We start from the raw sequence: 20283 nt of genomic DNA, 5'->3' as shown, positions 1-20283 counted from the left end.
CATATCAAAAGCCATGCTTTGAAATAAAAAAAAAATCATTTCCTTTATTAGTTGAATGAAGCTTTGTCATATCGTGAGGACTTAAGGTCACTAATGAATTAGTATTCTTTAAACAGGAGAATCAAGTTAAAAGGTTTTTTAATGCCTCATCAGGCTTATGAACTGCATCATTTTCATTCTCTATTTATCAAGATAACTAAAAAATGCATCTCTTCCAAGGCCATCACCTTATTTCCATCCCTGCATTTACCATTACAGTAAATGCTTTGACTTGTCCAAAAAGCATCCTATCTATATATGAGTAGATTTTGAGTAATGCTACAATGTAAAAGAGTTATTTCCCAGGAATCCCCAAATAATTCATACATCAAAAGATATGTGTGTATAAGCTAGTTCATAGATGGACTTGGATTAGAAATAATGTACCATAAAAAGTAATGGTGCTTCTGACATTCTGTCAATATTAATTGCTGGTGTTTATATAATATCTTAGGATTTAGAAAACCCTTAATAAATATTATATCATTTGATCATTGATCCCTACCTAGGAGGTAGATTCTATTATTTACCCCCATTTTATAAATGAAGAAACTAAAGGGGCAGAACCAAGATGGTGGAGAGGACACAGGAGTCTTTATGAGCTCTCCTTTATGCTCAAAATATTTAACGAAATTCAGCCTCTAAATTAGTTCTTGACTGTCAGAATCCACAAATATTGGGAGTACAACATATTACCAACCAAAGATAATCTTGAAATTCTCCAGAAAAGGCCTGTTTTGGCTTGTGGAGAGGGACAGAATGGGGCTAGGCTAGGCACAGACTCAAGCAGGTAGGCAGTGAGAGAATGGAAAACAGCTCATTCTGAGCAGACCAAAGTAGGGTTTAGTGTGATGTTTGTTGTCTAAAAATTTGCGGGGAGAACTTTACTACAGTGTTGGCTACTCTGCCCTGGCAGCAAGCCAGTAGATCAGTAGAGAAGCTATAAACACAAAGGGTAAGGACTATAACCCCAAAATACTAGAGTCTCTTGGGACCTGGCCATACACACCCAACACCCAGAGTGACTCATTGTGTTCCAACCACAACCATAGTTAGTGTTCCCAGCACAGATACTGCCTTTCCATTGCCACTGATTTCAGCACAATTGCTAATCTCAGCACAACCAGTGGGTGCTGTCCTACTGCCCCTTCACTGCCACTTCCTGTTGTTTGTAGAGAAAGCTGGGAAATACCCCACTATTCCCCATAAGGAGACAGAAGCATTTTTTTGATTTGTTTGTTTGTTTTTAATGAGCAAAAAGGCAAAGCGGGCTCTAACTATAGATAGCTTCTATACTGAAAGAGAGCAGATTTCAAACGCTGAGGACACTAAAAATGATGTGTCTCTAGATGAAAATACAAAAGTGGATGTGATCTGGTACTCACCACATAAGGCTCTCATAGAAGAAATAAAATGGGATCTTAAAAGAGAGCCAGAAGAAAAATGGGGAAAGGAAAGGAAAGCCTTGCAAGAGGGTCAGGATAAGACATATAACTCATAAAAGAGTGGAAAAAGAAAACAACTCCCTGAAAAACAGAATTTGCGAATTGGTAAAGATAAACAATTCCCAGGAAAACAGAATTTGTGAATTGGAAAAAGGAAATAATTCCTTTAAAAATAGTGAAATGGAAAAAAAATCCCATAGAACAAAACAACTCATTTAAAAACTCAATTGGACAAATACAAAAAGAAATTTAAAAAATAATAAATGAAGAAAATAATTCATTAAAAATCAGAATTGAACCAAGGGAAATGAGTGACTCAAGCAGACACCAAAAATCAGTCAAGCAAAAAAAAAAAAAAAAAAAGTAGAAAAAATGTTAAATACCTACTTGGGAAAACAACAGACCTGGAAAATAGCTCTACAAAAGATAATCTAAGGATTATTGGAGTCCCTGAAAAGCATTATGTGAAAAAGAGCCTAGACACTATTTTTCAGGAAATCGTCAAAGAGAACTGCCCAGATGCCATAGAATCAGAAGATAAAATAGCTATTGAAAGAATTCATCAATCACCAACTGAAAGAGATCACAAAATTAAAACTCCAAGAAATATTTTGGCTAAATTCCAAAACTATCAGACCAATGAAAAAATACTACAAACAGCCAGAAAAAAATTCAAATAGCAAGGAGTCAAAATAAGGGTTACTCAGGATCTAGCAGCATCCACATTAAAGGATCGGCCTGAAAAGGCAAATGGACTTGGAATGCAGTCAAGAATAACTTACCCAGACAAATTAATCATTTTCTTCCAGGAAAGAAGATGGAAATTCAATGAAAGAGGTGGATTCCATTTATTTCTGATGAAAAAAACTAGAGCTAAACAAAAAAATTGGTCTCCAAATATAGGACTCAAGAGGAGCCTAAAAAAAGTAAAAATAACACATAAGAACTATATTTCTTTTATGGGTATACATAAAAAGTACATGTATAATTTGATTTAACTGTTATGATATAAAAAAGGAACTAGAGGTGGAAAGGAAATTATACCAGAAAAAAAGGAAAATTGGAGGTAAAAAGAGGGAAACTACATCTCACAAAGAGGCAAAGGAAATCTTGTATCCGAGGGAAAGAAGGAAGAGGACTGAGCATACTATGAATCTTACTCTCATCAGAATTAGCTCAAAGAGAAAATCTTAGACATATTTGGTTTACAAAAAAAAATCTCCCATCTCATTGAAAAGTGGGAAAGGAAAAGCAAAAAGGGAATGAGTAGGCTAAATAGAAGAGAATACAGAAATAGTAAGGGAAAGTTTTAAGAAAAGGGGAGGGACTTGAAGGGTGAAGGAGTAATTCTAAAGAGGGAGGGCTATATGAGGCAAGTGGTGCTCATAAGATTAATACTGGGGAGGGGAGTAAGAGGGAAAGAAAAAGGAAAGCATAATTGAGGGATAATAAGATGACAAGAAATATAGAATTAGTAGTTTTAACCATAAATGTGAATGGGGTAAATTCCCCTATAAAGCAGAGGCAGATAGAAGACTGGATTAAAAGCCAGAATCCTACAATATGTTGTTCACAGGAAACACACTTGAAGCAAGGTGATACATAAAGACCTCAAATTCAAATGCAGAAAGGCAGAAATAGTAAATGCATTCTTTTCAGATCACAATGCAATAAAATCTATATTCAACAAAAAGCCAGGGGAAAATAGACCAAAAAGTAATTGGAAACTAAATAATCTCATCCTAAAAAATGAATGGGTGAAAGAGCAAATCATAGACACAATTAATAATTTCACCCAAGAGTGAGAGAATATACTAAAATGTGTGGGATGCAGCCAAGGTGGTAATAAGGAGAAATTTGATATCTCCAGAGACTTACTTGCATAAAATAGAGAAAGAGAAAATCAATGATTTAGGGTTGTAACTAAAAAAGCTAGAAAAAGAGCATATTAAACCCCCCCAATCAAACACTAAACTTGGAATTCTCAAAATAAAAGAAGAGATTAATACAATTGAAAGTAAAAAAAAAAAATCTATTGAATTAATAAATAAAACTAAGATTTAGTTTTATGAAAAAAAAAAACAAAACAGATAAATCCTTGGTAAATTTGATTAGAAAAAGGAAAGAGGACAATCAAATTGTTAGTCTTAAAAATGAAAAGGGAAAATTTTCCACTAATGAAAAAGAAATTAGAGCAATAATTAGGTGTTACTTTGCCCAACTTTATGCCAATAAATTTGGTAACTTAAATGAAATGGATGAATACCTTCAAAAATATAGGCTGCCCAGATTAACAGAGGAGGAAATAAATTGGTTAAATAGTCCCATTTTAGAAAAAGGTTAGTATACTAAAATATGTGAGATGCAGCTAAGGTGGTAATAAGGAGAAATTTGATATCTCCAGAGGTTTACTTGCATTCATAGTATAAAACCTACCTGGTCATGGTGTATTATCCTGAAGATGATTTTCTGTAATCTTTTTGCTAATATTTTATTTAAGATTTTTGCATTGATGTTCATTAGGGAGATTGGTTTTTAATTTTCTTTCTCTGTTTTCAACCTACGTGGTTTAGGTATCAGTACCATGTCTGTCTCATAAAAGGAATTTGGTAGGACTCCTTCATTTCCTATTTTTTCAAATAATTTATATAGCACTGGAGTTAATTGTTCATTAAATGTTTGGCAGAATTCACATGTAAATCCATCTGATTCTGGGGATTTTTTCTTAGGGAGTTGATTAATAGGTTGTTTTATTTCTTTTATTTCCCAAAGAGATTTTGAAGAAGGTAAAGGGTCTCATATGTGCACAAATGTTTGTGGCAGCCCTTTCAGTAGTGGTTAGAAACTGAAAATTGAATGGATGCCCACCAATTGGAGAATGGCTGAATAAATTGTGTTATATGAATGATATGGAATATTATTGTTCTATAAGAAATGACCATCAGGATGAATACAGAAAGGTTTGGAGAGACTTATATAAATTAATGCTAAGTGAAATGAGCAGAATCAGGAGATCATTATATACTTCAACAATAATACTATATGATGATCAATTCTGATGGACATAGCTCTCAACAATGAGAGGATCCAAATCAGTCCCAATGGATCAGTAATAAACAGAACTAGCTACAGCCAGAGAAAGAACACTGGCAAATGAGTATGGACCATAATATCACATTTACACTCTTTCTGTTATTTTTTTGCTTGCATTTTTGTTTTTTCTCCTCAGGTTATTTTTACTTTCTCTCTAAATATGATTTTTCTTGTGCAGCAAGATAACTATATAAATATGTATACACATACTGCATTTAACATATACTTTAACATATTTAACATGTGTGGGACTACCTGCCATCTAGGGGAGAGGGTGGAGGGAAGTTTTTGCAAGGGTCAATGTTGAAAAATTACCCATGCACATGTTTTGTATATAAAAAGCTGTAATAAAAATTGTAATTAAAAAATGAAGAAACTGAAGTAAGCAATACCTGGTAAGTTGTAAGTACTATAATATTGGAAGTTGTATTGACAACAGCATTGGGGAAATTCAGAGAAGGAAAGATTCATTAATAAAAGAGAAAAACCAGAAACCAAAGAACCCACTTAGCATTAATTAGACTTTACTGAGTAGAGGTATGATGTAAAATGACTGATTAGCAGTTTTGTTGCAAAAATCTCAATGAGGCTTGAAAATTGGCTTTTCAACCAATTGTTCTCATGCTGTGATTCTTTACTGCTAGGTATTATAGAGCATGGATAGAACACTGGGAATTGAATCAGGAAGACCAGCTCAAATTTAGCCTCAGTCTCAGACTATCTATATAATCATAAGCAAATCATGTAAGTCTCTGTCAAATAGGGATAATTTTTATACCCACCTCTTTAGATTGGTATAAGGATCAAATGATATATTTATAAAGTAGTTAGCACTGTGCCATGCATATAGTAGGTACTTAATGTCTACTTCCTGCTGTCTATGACAAGAAAACTATTTATTAAATATCTGACTTGTGTTAGTACTTTGGGTAGCCCTTTGTTTCCTCCCTATTCTAACTCTATCCTTGTACTTTAGAGTGAAAACTTAAATTATTCTTCAGGAATCTAGGGTGTATTGTAGTACTGGATGTCTAATCTCTCTATTGAGGAGGCAACCCCAATATAGTAAACATAGGGCAAACTTCAAAGTATGTAAATGACGAAGATTGTTGAAAGTGGTCTCCACTTAGTCTGGCTAGCCATATGAAGGCATTAGGAATCACTGACAAAATTTGAAAATTCATAACTTTTTAAACCAAAGAGTACTCATATTAAGTCCATATATGAGAACAGTACTCAGTGCTCAGTTTTATTTATAAATCTTTGATTTCTTTTTCATCCTCCATTCACCCATATCACAAAAAAATCTCACTTTGAAGTTACTCAATTCTCCTTCCACTGTACTTTCTATGTTAAATTTGTTACTTCCTAATTTGCTTGTCAGATATATAGATAATAAAACTTATAACAAAACATGATATAGACAGAATCACAAGAAGTAAAATGGATGGTTTTAATTATTTAAAAAAAATTTTTTAAAGTTTTGGCAGAAATAAAATCATGGAAACCAAAATTAGAAAGTGAGGAGAAAACTAAACAGTGGTCATTGAATTGGAAAATATGAGTTTCTATTCTAATCCTTAAGAAGTTTAGTGTGAAAGAATGTTCAATTGTGTTTATTTCACACACCTGCAAATTTGTGCTTACTATCCTGCAAGCTAGGCAAAAGCAATATGCTAACTGATAATTATCAGAAGAGTACACTGGTTTCCAGAGAGGCAAAAGAACTAGAGACCAAATTGTCAACATTTGCTGGATTATGGAAAAAGCAAGGGATTTCCAAAAAAAAATCTATTTCTGCTTATTAATTACACTAAAGTTTTATAGTGTGTATCACAGCAAATGTAGCAAATCTTGAACGAGATGGGAGTGACAAGTAATCTTATCTCCTGAGGAACTTGTATATAGGCCAAGAAGCAACAGTTAGAATTGAACATGGAACAACTGATTCATTTAAGATTAGAAAAGTAATATTACAATTGTCACTTTATTTATTTAACTTTTACTCAAAGTATGTGATGTAAAAAGTCAGACTACATAAATACATTTTAAAAAGTGATTCACACTTAAGATTACTAGGAAAAAATATTAACAATCTCAGTAGATTCCATTCTGATGATAGAAAATGAAGTAGAATCAAGATATCTTTTTTTCAATGGTAAAAGAGGAAAGTATAAAAACTGCCTTGAAGCTTAACATCAAAAAACACTAAGAACTTGGTCCCAATCCATTCCAAGCAAATAGATGGAGAAGAAATGGAAATAGTGTCAATTTTATATTCTTGGGTTCAAAATCTCTGCAGAAAATAACTGCAGCCATGAAATTAAAAGATGAGTGTTCCTTAGTAGGAAAACTATGGCCAAACTGGAAAAGATTCTAAAAAGCACACATAACAAGTGTCAATAAAGAGATTTTATAATCAAAGCTATGGTCTCTCAGAAGCAACATATGGCTGTGAGAATTGAATTATAAAGAAAGCAAAATATCACAGAAATAACCCTTTAGAATTCTGGTTCTGGGGAAGATTTGGAGAGTTCCTTGGACAGAAAGGAAACCAAGTTAGTCAATACTTAAAGAAATAAATTCAGACTATTCAGGGAAGCTGAAGCTAAAATACTTTGAGAATTCCTCATCCATATACTTAGAAGTCAGGACTCATTGGAAAAGATTGAAGGCAAAAAAGGAAAAAGAGATAGAAAAATATAAGATGGAAAAATGCTGTCAGAGAAACAATAGACATGAACTTATCAGACTTCAAGAGATAGTGGAGGATAGGAAGTCTTAGAGTGCTATGGCCCTAGAGGCACAAAGAGGTGGACATGACTGATCAAGTGAAAAACAAACATTCTCCATCTTTCATCTTCTTGAAGTCTTTTAGACCTGGCTCCCTTCTGATAACATAACTTTCCTTGATAACCTTATTACAATTATGTTGTGTTGAAAATTCAGGAATACACCTTGTTCTGTGTTGCCACTCTTCTATCAATATTATTCAATTGCCTTTCATCCTTGAGTTCCATTTAGTCCAGATTTAATCATCATTCATGATTCTGGTTAGTGTTGCTTGTAGACATTTAAAACATTTTCCTTTCCTCTTTAATGCATTTCTCCCCTCCCCAATTCCTGCCTTGATAATTAGGGATTTCAACATACATATTGATATTCTTTCTAATATTCTTAACTTCCCTATTTCTCAATATTTTACATGACTTATTTATTCAACCCAACATAGATAAACATGTAACAGAAAAATGAATTGCTTCCATTTGGATTTTCTTAGAAATATTCTGAAGATTTCCTGGCAAGATAAGGTACCAGGATTGAGGTCCTCTCTTGAACTGAACTTCTAATCATTCAAATGCTGCTATAGAGTATGAAACTCCAATTTTCTTAAGTGCCAAACTTATGTTTATCTAAAATATTATTCTATATTGAACTTATATATGTGAAAGTGATCACAAGGTGGTCAGAAGAAACAATATAAGGACCCTTTTAAAGTCTCTTTGAAAAACTTTTATATCAGTTGTGAGTCATGGCAGAACCAAGCACAGGACCACCCAATCTAGCATACCACATCAAAGAATATTCTGTGATCTATGAGTAAAGCAGAATTGCTTAAAGGAAACATGAAATGCATAAATCTAGAGATATTTCCATCCTAAATGTTCAAGTGAACTATTTGTGTCCAATCTGTGATAAAGATTTCTTAGCTTGCCTTGATTTGATCAGCATAGTTAAACACATGATGTTGACTCCAACATCTTGATGTCACTTTGGCTGTCTTTAAATAGGACAAACAAAATCAAGTTACACATAGAAATGGTAATACCCTCAAATTTGTTATCACCCACAAATGTTTCACATCCATGTTTATGAACTCTGAAATCCCCTTATTTGGTAACAATCTATTGTCATTACACATCCCCCTCTGTCTTAAGCCTCAAATATTATTCTTTATCCCTACACCCTAGCCACAAACTTCTCCCTTCTTCCTTTTGGTCATCTGGTCTACTAGATTAATTACAATCTAATCAATTCCCCTACTTATTTATTTTATCACCCATCTTTCTTGCCCAACATGAATCTTGATTGTTCATACTATTGGTCACTTCATGAGAACTTGAAACATTGCAAGTCTATGTTATATAATCTTAACTGGGCCTTCACTAAAATACTGTGATCCTCTAAAAATTCTCTAATTTATGCACTATTCTGCTCACCACAATGACTTTTCCAAATCTTGTTATCCCTTTTCTAACTTTTGATATATCCCCTTACATCCACTCTCTCAGCTGAGAAATTTGTTATATTTCACTGAAAAAAAATTTTCACCACAATTGTTGCCTTTCCCCTATTCCTTATCTTATATCATTAATATACCTTCTCTCATTATTTTCTGCTTCTCCTATTTTACATGAAAATGTTGCACTTCTCCTTGCCAAAGGAAATCTCTCTATGTAAAAATGATCCTAATACACTGAATGTGCTCTAGAACACTCCCTTCTTTATTATTCCTGCTCTTTCATTAATCTTTGATCACCCTCTATCATCTATTTCCCTATTGCCTCCAAACATTCCTATATCTCTTCCTCCTTCAAAAAATTTTCATTTGATCCATTCATCATTGTTAACTATCAACTTATATCACTTCTCTTTTTTGGTGATTAAGACCATTTACAATAGATGTCTTCAATTCTTTTCTTCTCATTACTTAACTCTTTGTAATCTAGCTGCGAGCCTCATTCAGCTGTAATTGCTCTCTGCAAAGTTATCAATGATCCTTAATTGCCAAATTTAATTTCCCTTTCTTAATCTTTATCTTTTCTGATCTATCTGCATCTATTGCTATGTAGATCACTGTTTTCTTCTTGATATTCTCTTTTCTATATTTTCATCAAATTACTTTCTCCCAATTCTCCTTTTACCTATCTCACTGCTTTATCTCCTTTATTGGATTTCCATTCAGATCACGTCTACAAATCATGAGTATCCCTTTAGGTCTCCTTCCCTTCCTTCCTCCTACGCTCTCTTCCTCCCTCCTTCCCTTCTGCATTTTTCCTCCTTTCTCCTTCCTTCTTTTTCCTTCTTCTTTCTTCTTCCTCCTTCTTCTTCTTTATCCTTCTTTTACCTTCTCTGTCTCTGTCTCTGTCTCTCTCTTTCTCTCTCTATCTGTCTCTATGTCTCTCTCTGTGTGTGTGTGACTCTCTCTGTGTGTCCTTTTCTCTCACTTTCTCTCTTTTCCTTTCTCTTTCCATGTCTCTCTCTCCATACACACACATATATTTATACAAATATTTATTATATATATTTTGATAAAATTGCATTTGATGATTCCATCAGCTACCATAATTTCAATTATCTGTGCAGATGACTCTCAGATTTACTTTGTAGCACTAACTTTTCACCACTTCTTTAGCACTGAATCTCCAACTTCACATTAAATATCTTAAACTGGATGTCTCATAGACATACTAAATTCAAGATGTCATTATCTTCACCTCAAAATACCCTCTTTTCCTGACTTCCTTATTACCATCAAGAGAGCTTCCATTCTCCCATTCATTTAGATTCACAATGTATATATCATTCTTAACTTCTTCCTCTCTTTTAGCATCCATATCCAATAAGTCCTGTTGTTCTGTCATGGTTATCATCTCTTGTATATTCTAATTTCACTCCTTTGACATTGAAATCATTTGGTGTGGGCTCTTATGTCATACATACTTAGAGTATTACATTAGTATACTAGTTGATTTTCCTATGTCAAGCATCTCCACATTCTAATACATCTCAGCTATTGACTAATTTGCTTTAAGTACAAATTTGAACATGTAACCCATTAAGTTCAACAAATTACAATTTGTTACCTCATTGATCATTTCTTACCTCGTTGATCAAACATAAAATTTTCTTTAAATCTTTTCTTAAGCCAGACCTTTTTTACTTATATATTACTACTTCCATATAGTCTGCATTCCAATAGTACTGACACCTTTGCTTTTCCTCACATGCAACACTCTATTTCTTAACCCCTAGGGCTTTCATGAATTATTATCCATGTCTAAAACCCTCTTCCTCCTTGTTTCTTCCTTCTACTTTCCTTGATTTCTTTCAACTTCAGACAAGCAGTGTTTCAGTGTCTGTTCTTTGAGACTACCTCCAATTTATCTTCTTGTCATTTTGCTTGTACATAACTCTTTATAAGTTGTTCATTTCTATTAGACTGTAAGATTCTTTAGAGCAAGGACTAATTTTTGTTATTTGATTATCTGAGTTTTACCTCTATATTGCAGGGCTTAGTTCAGTATCTTGGCATATCCTGGGGGCTTAAGAAATGCTAGTTGACTGATTATTGATCTATAATGTTTTCACCAAAGCAGGAATAAAGCTTGCCATTTTACCTTCTCCTTCACTGCATATGTGTTTATCACTATCAACAAATTTACACCCTTACTAAACTGAAAAGCCCTCTCTTTTATCAAATATGGGTAGTCTACAAAAACACTTACAACTCTATTTTCAGGTAGATTAGGCAAAATGATCTCTAAGGTCCTTCCCAACACTAAAATTCTGTGATTCTTTAAAGAGTACATAGTCTACATTTTTAATATATTAGCTATGTTTAAATAAAATTCATTTTTGTTCTAGGAAAAAATTATAATGTTTAAGTGAGAAAGGTATGTGGGAGGGAAAGACAAAAAGGAAAAGAAAAAAGGAGAAGATACATAGAATGAGTAAGTAAACGAATGAACAAAATTCTAGAAATAAATGACACACTTAACCCTAGAAGAAGAAAGAAAGTGACAGGGAAGTGGAAGCAAATCTCAGAACAAAGAAAATGAATCCTGAAAATAGCCAGAGGTGGGAAAAAAGGAAGGCTTGAGAGTCAGTTTTCAGGTAAGCATTTTCCAAGACTCAGAAAATATTTAAATAATACAAATATTTTTAATCTTTTACAGCTGAAACACTGACATCTGGAGTAAAGGATACAGAATTTCTGAAAGAGACATGGCAAAAGGTACTGAGAATTAAAGGCATTTAATGTGAGACTGCACCAATCATATAAATGCTATGGAGAATATCTTGGTTCTGAGATTGAAGTTGAGAAAACATTACTCATTTTTAATCCCTTAATTTTTAAGCAAAATACTAATTGACAATTCGGGGGGGGTTGTTTTTTAGTTTTTTTCCTAGTCTTTTTTCCATTGGAGTGCCATCTATATTATGAATTCATCCATTAATAAATCCCTGTATATTATTAAATAGAACTGTAGGCAGAAAGTATTGTGCTTTTTTAGTTTGTACCTTTCATCAGTCACTGGATGAATGCTGAATACAAAGCCAGATGCAAATAGCAACAATATTTTTTATGGGCACACCTTGTTCTTAATGAAAATAGGAGATGATACCAATTCAATTACAGTAAACTAGTTCCCATTTAACATCATGGTTTATTGCACTCTTCTCCTGGCATGGTTAGCTGCAATATGCAAATGATATTCACAGCTGGCTTCCATGTACTGACACTGAAACAATTGATAATTATTTTCAGAAGGATTTCCAATTGCATGAAGCTCTTTTCAATAGTAAAGAAGCCCTCAGAAGAATGAAATTGTGAACTCTAGTCTAAAAAAACTTTAGGCAAGTCGAACCTGACCTTTCCCTAGTGTCTTCATCCTTTTACCTGTATTTTGAAGGTAATTTCCTCTCACAATCTTATCACATTTAATCCTTCTTAAGAGATTTAACTTTTGCCTCATTTGTAAAATATATGGAGAATTGACTCAAATTTATAAGAATTCAAACTATTCTCTGATTGATAAGTTGTCAAAGGATACAAACAGACAATTTTCAGATGAACAAATTAAAACCATTTCTAGTCTTACACAAAAGGTGTTCTAAATAACTATTGATCAGAGAAATACAAATTAAGACATTTCTGTCTTACCAGATACCACTACACACCTCTCAAATTGGCTAACATGATAGGAAAAGATAATGATGAATGCTGGAGGGTATGTGAGAAAACTGGGACACTAATACATTATTGGTGGAACAGTGAATGGATCCAGCAATTTGGAACTATGCTTAAAAAGTTAGCAAACTGTCCATACTCTTTGATACAACAGTGTTTCTCTGGGCTTATATCCCAGAGAGTGCTTAAAGAACAGAAAGGGTCCCACATGCACAAAAATTTTTGTGGCAGCCCTTTTTTGTAGTGGCAAGAAACTGAAAATAAAGTGGATGCCCATCAGTTGGAAAATGGCTGAATAAATTGTGGTATATGAATGTTGTGGAATATTATTGTTCTATAAGAAACAATCAGCAGGATAATTTTAGAGAGGCCTGGGGAGACTTTAATGAACTGATATTAAGTGAAATGAGCAGAAGCAGGAGATCACTGTACATGGCAACAAGAAGATTATACAATGATCAATTCTGATGGACATGATTCTTTCCAACAATTAGATGGAGGGGGTTGGAGCATGACAGAGAGCAGACAGGACTTTCCATGACCTCCTCTGAACTTTCTCTCAAACCAATAGCAGGTTAAGCTTCTAACCTGGTTTTGAAGTGACAGAACCCATAAATATTTGGAGTATAACACATTTCTAGAAAAAGATACCTTGGAAGAACTTCAGAATAGGACTGTATCAGTCAGGCGGGGGGGGGGGACAGTCTGTTGAGCCCAGACCACAGCATAGTGAGCCAGAGCAAGGAGCTGGGAGGGGGAGAGAAAGCCAGAGCTCTGTGTGTCTGTGGACTAGGAAACCTTCTGTGAATCTCTTAGGCTACTCTACCCTGGTTGCAAGAAGATACTTATTAGAGTTGCTGCAAGATACCCAAACGTCAATACAAAAGGCAAATTATAAGCCTCTAAGCCCTGGAAGAATGCAGCACATGACCACAATTACCTAGCACCAGAAATCAGTCAGAAACACCAGCCCCAAAGCAAACTAAAGTAGCTGTTGCTCTTTTGCCTTAAGAGAAGATCTCAATCCTTAAAAAATGAACAAAAAAGCAAAAAGAACTCTGACCATATTCAATTTTATATATAGAGAGAACAGACCTCACACCCTGAGGTTCCCAAAGGCAAATCAACTCCAGATGAAGTGCCAAAGGGAGATATGTTTGTCCCCATTTCACAAGGCCTTAGAAGATTTCAAAAAGTATTTTAAAAGAGTTTGAACAAAAATGTGTAAGATCTTTGTAAGAGGGTATGGAAAAGGAAAGACAGAAATTACCTGAAGAAAACTACTTAAAAATAGATTTGACGAAATGGGAAATGCATATAACTCCTCACAAAATAGATATGAAAAAGATACCAATTCATTGAAAAACAGAATTTGTGAAATGGAAAAAATAATGCAATGAACAAAACAATTCAATTGGCCAAATGCAAAAGGAGATAAACAAGGTAACTAAAGAAAATAATACACCAAAAGTTAGAATTGAATAAATGGAAGTGAATGACTCAATAAGACTTCAAGAATCAGTCAAACAGGACCAAATAAATGAAAAAAATAGAAGAAAATATGAAATACCTCCTAGGTAAAACAACTGACCTGGATATTTTACTTCCTAAAAGCCATAATGAAAAAAAAGCCTAGACATTATTCTTCAGGAAACCATAAAAGAAAATTGCCCTGATGTCCTAGAATCAGAAAGCAAAATAGCCATTGAAAGAATTCACCAATCATCTCCTGAAAGAGACCTTAAATTAAAAACCCCAATGAATATTTTGGCTAAATTTCAGAACTATCAGACTAAGGAAAAAAATATTGCAAGCATCCAAAAAGAAACAATTCAAATACCAAAGGGCCACAATCAAGATTGCCCAGGACCTTGCAGCTTCCACTTTGAAGGATCAAAGAGCCTGGAATCAGATATTACAAAAAGCAAAGGAACTTGCATTACAGTCAAGAATAAGTTATCCAACTAAAATGAGCATTATCTTTCAGGGAAGAAGATGGACATCCAACAATAAGCTGATTCAGATCAGTTCCAATAGTCTTGTGATAAAGAGAGCCATTTACACCCAAAGAGAGGACGGTGGGAATTGAGTGTGGATCACAATATAGCATTTTCACACTTTCTATTGTTGTTTGCTTACATTTCGTTTTCTTTATCAGTTTTATTTTCCACTATTGAGTCAATTTTTCTTGTGCAGTAAGATCATTGTATAAATATGTATGTGTGTGTGTGTGTGTGTGTGTGTGTGTGTGTGTGTATGATTTAATATACATTTTAACATATTTAACATGTATTGGATTACCTGCCATCTAGGGAAGAGCATGAGGGGAAGGAAGTGTAAATTTGAAATGCAAGGTTTTGCAAGGGTCAGTGTTGAATAATTACCCATGCATATGTTATGTAAATAAAAAAACTTTAATAAAAAAGAGACACCTTTTATTCAAGTCATTTGAAGAAAAACCAACAATTTAGAGTAGATTAGGGGTTAATCTATAAATTTGCTTTTTAGAATTTAGCAGTCATAGAGTTCTAAGTCTAGCTTTGCAACAGACTTCTTGGGTTTTTCTCCCAGAACCTGACAAATGATCCAAAAAGTCCTTAGCTAACTGTCAAGGGAACCAAAGGATCAATTTGAATCTATACAATGTGGTGTTTTTGCTCTTGAGATTACAATTTGTGAACTGGCAAAGGTATTAATTTCCAAGTTTGTAGTATCTGCTCAGTTTAATTCAGAATGTTTTCTGTTATTTAAAAATTCCTACCATTTTCCTAGCTGTCCAGCATAATAAAAATCACTATAAGAATATCTCCAATTTTTATCCTATATCTTGAGAAACAAAAATGAATTGTGTAATGTTCTTGTAGAGAAAACTAGTTTATTAAGTGGAATGGAGGGGAAATTTTTTGTTAGATTTTTTTTTAATCCAAAGAAAAGATACATGGCCAAAATAAGCATTGGACATACCCCATTAAATATGATGTGACAACAAAAATAGTGCTTCCTTATATAGGTGACAAGCTCTACAATCATTTTTATTGTATTTGACATATCACATAATTTATGTTCATATTCTTTAGTCTATGTATTGAGGATAGTAAATGAATATTTTCTCTTATAGTAAGAGTCTTTTGGCAAGTTCTTCTCTTTACCTCTGCAGGAAGTCCATGTATTTTGTCAATGGTAGGGCATTCTTAAGGGGATTCTGCTTGATTTCAACATTTAAGAACAGAAAGATTTTTTCAGAAATTACTTGAATTAGAAACAAAGAAGACAGCTGGTGGATAAACAGGTCAATTTTTCTCATTAAGGTGTGAGAAAAACAGTCTGTTGTGTCCTGCCTGCCCTTCTCACCTACTGCAGGGAAGGCAGAACAATCTTATCAGGTAAGGTCATTCTGTGTGGCAGTTCTACAATTTCTGTCTCACCCTTCATTAATCCACAGGGGTAAGCAGTAGGAATCCAATGACTCTTCATCACCGATATACTAGCAGCATCAAAGCAAGTTTAAGAACCTCATTTTCAATTCCATACAAGTCAGAAAACAGTATTATTTTTCCTTTCCTTCCCTTTCTTTCCCTTCATTTTCTTTCCCTTTCTTTCCTTTCTCTTTCTTTGCCTTCCCTTCCCTTCCCTTCTCTTTTTTCTATTCTTCCACCCCACCCTCACTTATGCTGTCACAAAGGCTTTAAGTCCTGCTGTCTATGTTTGTAGATTGGGTTTTGTATTGCAAAGGAATTAATTTTCATTGCTGTTTGTTTTCTGGTAGTCAGAAGTACAGAACTTTACCGTATCTAAGAGAAAATTGCAAAAACTCTCTGTGAGTGTATATGTATGTTTATGTGTGTATGTTTGTAAGTGTATATCATCATTCAATCATATTCTTGCTGTTTTGAGACCTAGTTTATAGACTTAATCCCAAACTTATCAAAGTCTTTTGGCCAATATTCACTGTGAGTGGACTATTTTAATCAGACTTAAATAAATACCAGTTTTAACAGAGAAAAAATACTGGTGAAGAGAAGCAGTTTGTAATCACTTTTTCTCCTGTGGACCAATCTGACCCATGGATTCCCTCTTTACTAAACTGTTAATAATTTTAAAACTTCATTCATAGACAAAGGAGCATGTGCTGTGTTCCTTGAACTTAAATGTGATAGGTCATGTAAATTAAATGGCAAGCAAAAAGTATATGTTATTAAACACATACCCAATTGAACATTTTCTAATGAATTATTTTCTTTTTGAATTCTTCTACCACACAGAACATTTATTTGATAATGAAAAGACTTCAATGATAAATACACCAAAGATAATAGACACCACACCAAGCAAAAATCTGATCATAGATTAGTATTCTCCTGTTATAAACTCCACATCAAACTACTTTTGTTTTACTTCATTCACACTCATTATTGATGTCTCAAACCTATTGAGAAAGACTATCTTTCCTCATTAAAAGTTGGCATAGTTACAACAAAATAATCCTTTCCTACTAACATTTTCAATCAATAAATAAATTTATAAATGGATAGATTGTAGATAGATACAAATAGATAATACATAGAAGATAGATGCATTTTTGTTGTTTAGTAGTTTCAGTCATATCATACTCTTCATGATTCTATTTGTGGGTTTTCTTGGGAAAAATACTTGAGGAGTTTGTCATTTCCTTCTCCAGCTCATTTTGCAGAGGAGGAAATGAGGCAAAAAAAAGTTGAGGAATCACACAGGATCACACAGCTAGTAAGTATATGAGGCTGGATTTGTACTCAGTCTTCCTGACTCCAGCCAGGGAATTCTATATACTATGCCACTGACCTGCCCAACAGTTGCATAGATATATAAATCATAGGAAAGGTCAATCATAAAATAATAAGAAAAAACAAAAATAATATTGGGTTACTTAAACATTTGGAGATGAGGCTAATCTTTCCAAAATAATACTCAGTATCTTTTATCAGTTTGAGAAATAATGTGGCATAGGAGATACAAAGATGATCCAGGAAGCAAGAGGATCTAACTAGGTTCAGGTCCCACTTCCTATTTGTTAGATTTTATGTAAGCAATTTGTTCTCTCAGTCCCAAAGGGAATGTCTGAAATTATAAATTAGAGAATAGATGTTGGTTGGTTGGTTGGTTGGTTGTTTATTCGTGCCCATTGTTTTCAAAGAGGAGCAAAATGGCATCATTATGTTAGAGTCAAGTTAGTGTTTCTACAATTGATCAAATCAGCACAAGTTCAGAATGCTCTGCCACATGTTGGATACAAACTGTCCCTATGAACATTTGAGTTAGATACTCTAACTTTGCTTATCGCACATTTCTTATGAGCTAATTCAATTCTGTTTTGCTCACAGAGCCCAACGTCTCTGAGGGAGGAATACCATGCTGAGTCAGTGTCTCCCATGTTATACAATCAGTTCTAAAGTTCTTAAGCGAGATCTTGAAATCAGAGGAATTTCTTCATCAGTAGTTCCCAAAAGCAACAAAATTACAAATATGGTCAAAAACAACAAGCAAAAAAAAAAATGCATTTTAAAAGCTGTCTTGCAAGAGTTATACATTACTTTCTCTCAAACTACTTTACACAGAGACTAAGTTATTTGCTGTTCCTTGTTCCTTAAATTCAATCTTCCACGTCTGTATCTTTAAACAGACTATTCCCTTATACTTGCAATGTTCTCCTTCCTCCAACTTATTTTTAGGAATTTCTTGTTCCCTTTAACTTAGCTTAAGATCCACCTCTTACAAAAGACTTTTATTCCCTTTTTTACCAACACACATACTTTTAATATGTGTGTACAAGTGTTGCACCATCTCCATACATCTCATCCCCCAGTGTAAGATCCCAAAAAGGCAAGGACTATTTTTTTTTTGCTTTAGTCATTAGAGCAATGCTCGCTTAGCACCTAGTAAAGGTTTAACAAATATCAGTTCAATTGAAATGAATTGAATTCTGCTTTGGTAATACATGGGAAGAACCTGAAGCCAATTCCTAAATCACTGGAGATTCTGGGATGACAAGATTTCATTTGTTTTTATATGATGGAGAAAATAATAGTGTACTTGTAATTTCTTGATATTGTCAGGGTATGATGATCAAATATTCTTTATTTTTATTTAGGAACCATAAAAGAAAATGTAACTTAAATCCAGACAAAGGTGCAGTGAGTGGTACTATAATCTTAATTGTACTTTAAATTCTCCCATTTTTGAATTACATTGTAAGTTTTTTGTTTGTTTTCCTCAGCACATGTTCAGGCATTAAACAGAAAAATCATTAGTGTGGACCACTTCTTGTCTATAGACATATGGATAGACTTGACCTCATTCTCCATAGCTCTCTGAAGGTTTTTTTTAAGCCTTCACCAAAGAAGGAGTACATATTTTCCTTAAAGAAATAACAAGAATGTTATGAAAAAATGAGCTGAGAATATCTTGAAAATGATTCAGTCAAGGAAATAATGAACTAAATATTTTACAGAATTTAATTTTCTTCCAATAACCTTTTTTCAACATTTTACTCAGTCTCCCATTCTTGTGCCAGTGCATGAGCCACATGCTGTTTTCCTTTCATCTCTTTCTTTTTTGCTAGTTCATTCACTAATTCAGTCTGTTGGTTAATCACTTATTTCATTTAATTCTTAAATCAATGGAAATTGGTTTAAATCACATCAGAGGCATGGACTTGAGCCAAGATTCCTTCTTTGCCTGTATGGAAGTGGGTAATTTTTTCATCAGTTTCCTCAAAGGGTAATTTTCGGCAATTCTGTAATTTATAGCCTCATTTAAAGACTGAGAGAAATCTGGTTACAGAGTAGAGATAAGCAGCCATCAACACCATGATTGTCAATTAATATTTACAGATTGCCTGCAGTACACACAGCAGGTATCCTATTCAACCATTCTCTTTTGTTTGGGGGCCACAATCTCAGTGATACTAGAGACCCATTAATCAACCAGTCAAGATTGTAATATCCATTAACTTTAAGAACCCATATATGATTCTAGTTTTAAGAAGAAAAACAACATTCTGAACATGATTTGTCAATTTTCTTGGGCACTACAGATAGTCAAATAGCCTTTGGGATCAAGCTGTTTACTGGGATAATAATGAAAACAATTCAGACTTTCCATCTGGTACAACTGCTTTTTGTCAATGGTGTGAATTCATCATAAAGTATCATAAATTTGCTAATAGTTTTCCCATTGCAACAATTTAGATACTAGTACTAAGATCATTTACAAATCCATAAGTACTTACTATTTTGGGATGGACATATTTCATTAGTATAGGCAAATTCTTTCAGGGAGACTGTTTAGAGAGTTTGTTAGGCCACTGAGATGTTGCTCAAGACTATACAGCTAATATGAATTAGAAGTAGAACTTGAATCCAGGTCTTTCTGACTCAGATATTGAAACTGCATCCACTCAGTGGAGTTAAACACAAATAGAAACAGGGGCCATCTAAAAGCTGCATATCAATATTATGTTTTCAATTGGATTTTTATTTACTTTGATAAGTATTTCCCAATTATATTTTAATCTTTGGGGAGTATGTATTTGACCCAGCTGTACTGTGCCATGCTACTTCTCATTTATTAAATACCTTCTTACAGTTAAGTTGAAAAAAATTAAAACTTAAAGTCTTTCCAGAATTCATCTGTAAGGAGAATGCTGATGAATTTTACTTAAATGAAGCTTTTGATTTATTAAATCAGAAGAATACA

The sequence above is a fragment of the Sarcophilus harrisii genome, chromosome 3 (genome assembly GCF_902635505.1).
Source record: "Sarcophilus harrisii chromosome 3, mSarHar1.11, whole genome shotgun sequence".
NCBI lineage: Eukaryota > Metazoa > Chordata > Mammalia > Dasyuromorphia > Dasyuridae > Sarcophilus > Sarcophilus harrisii.
This window is presented reverse-complemented; position numbering follows the sequence as displayed.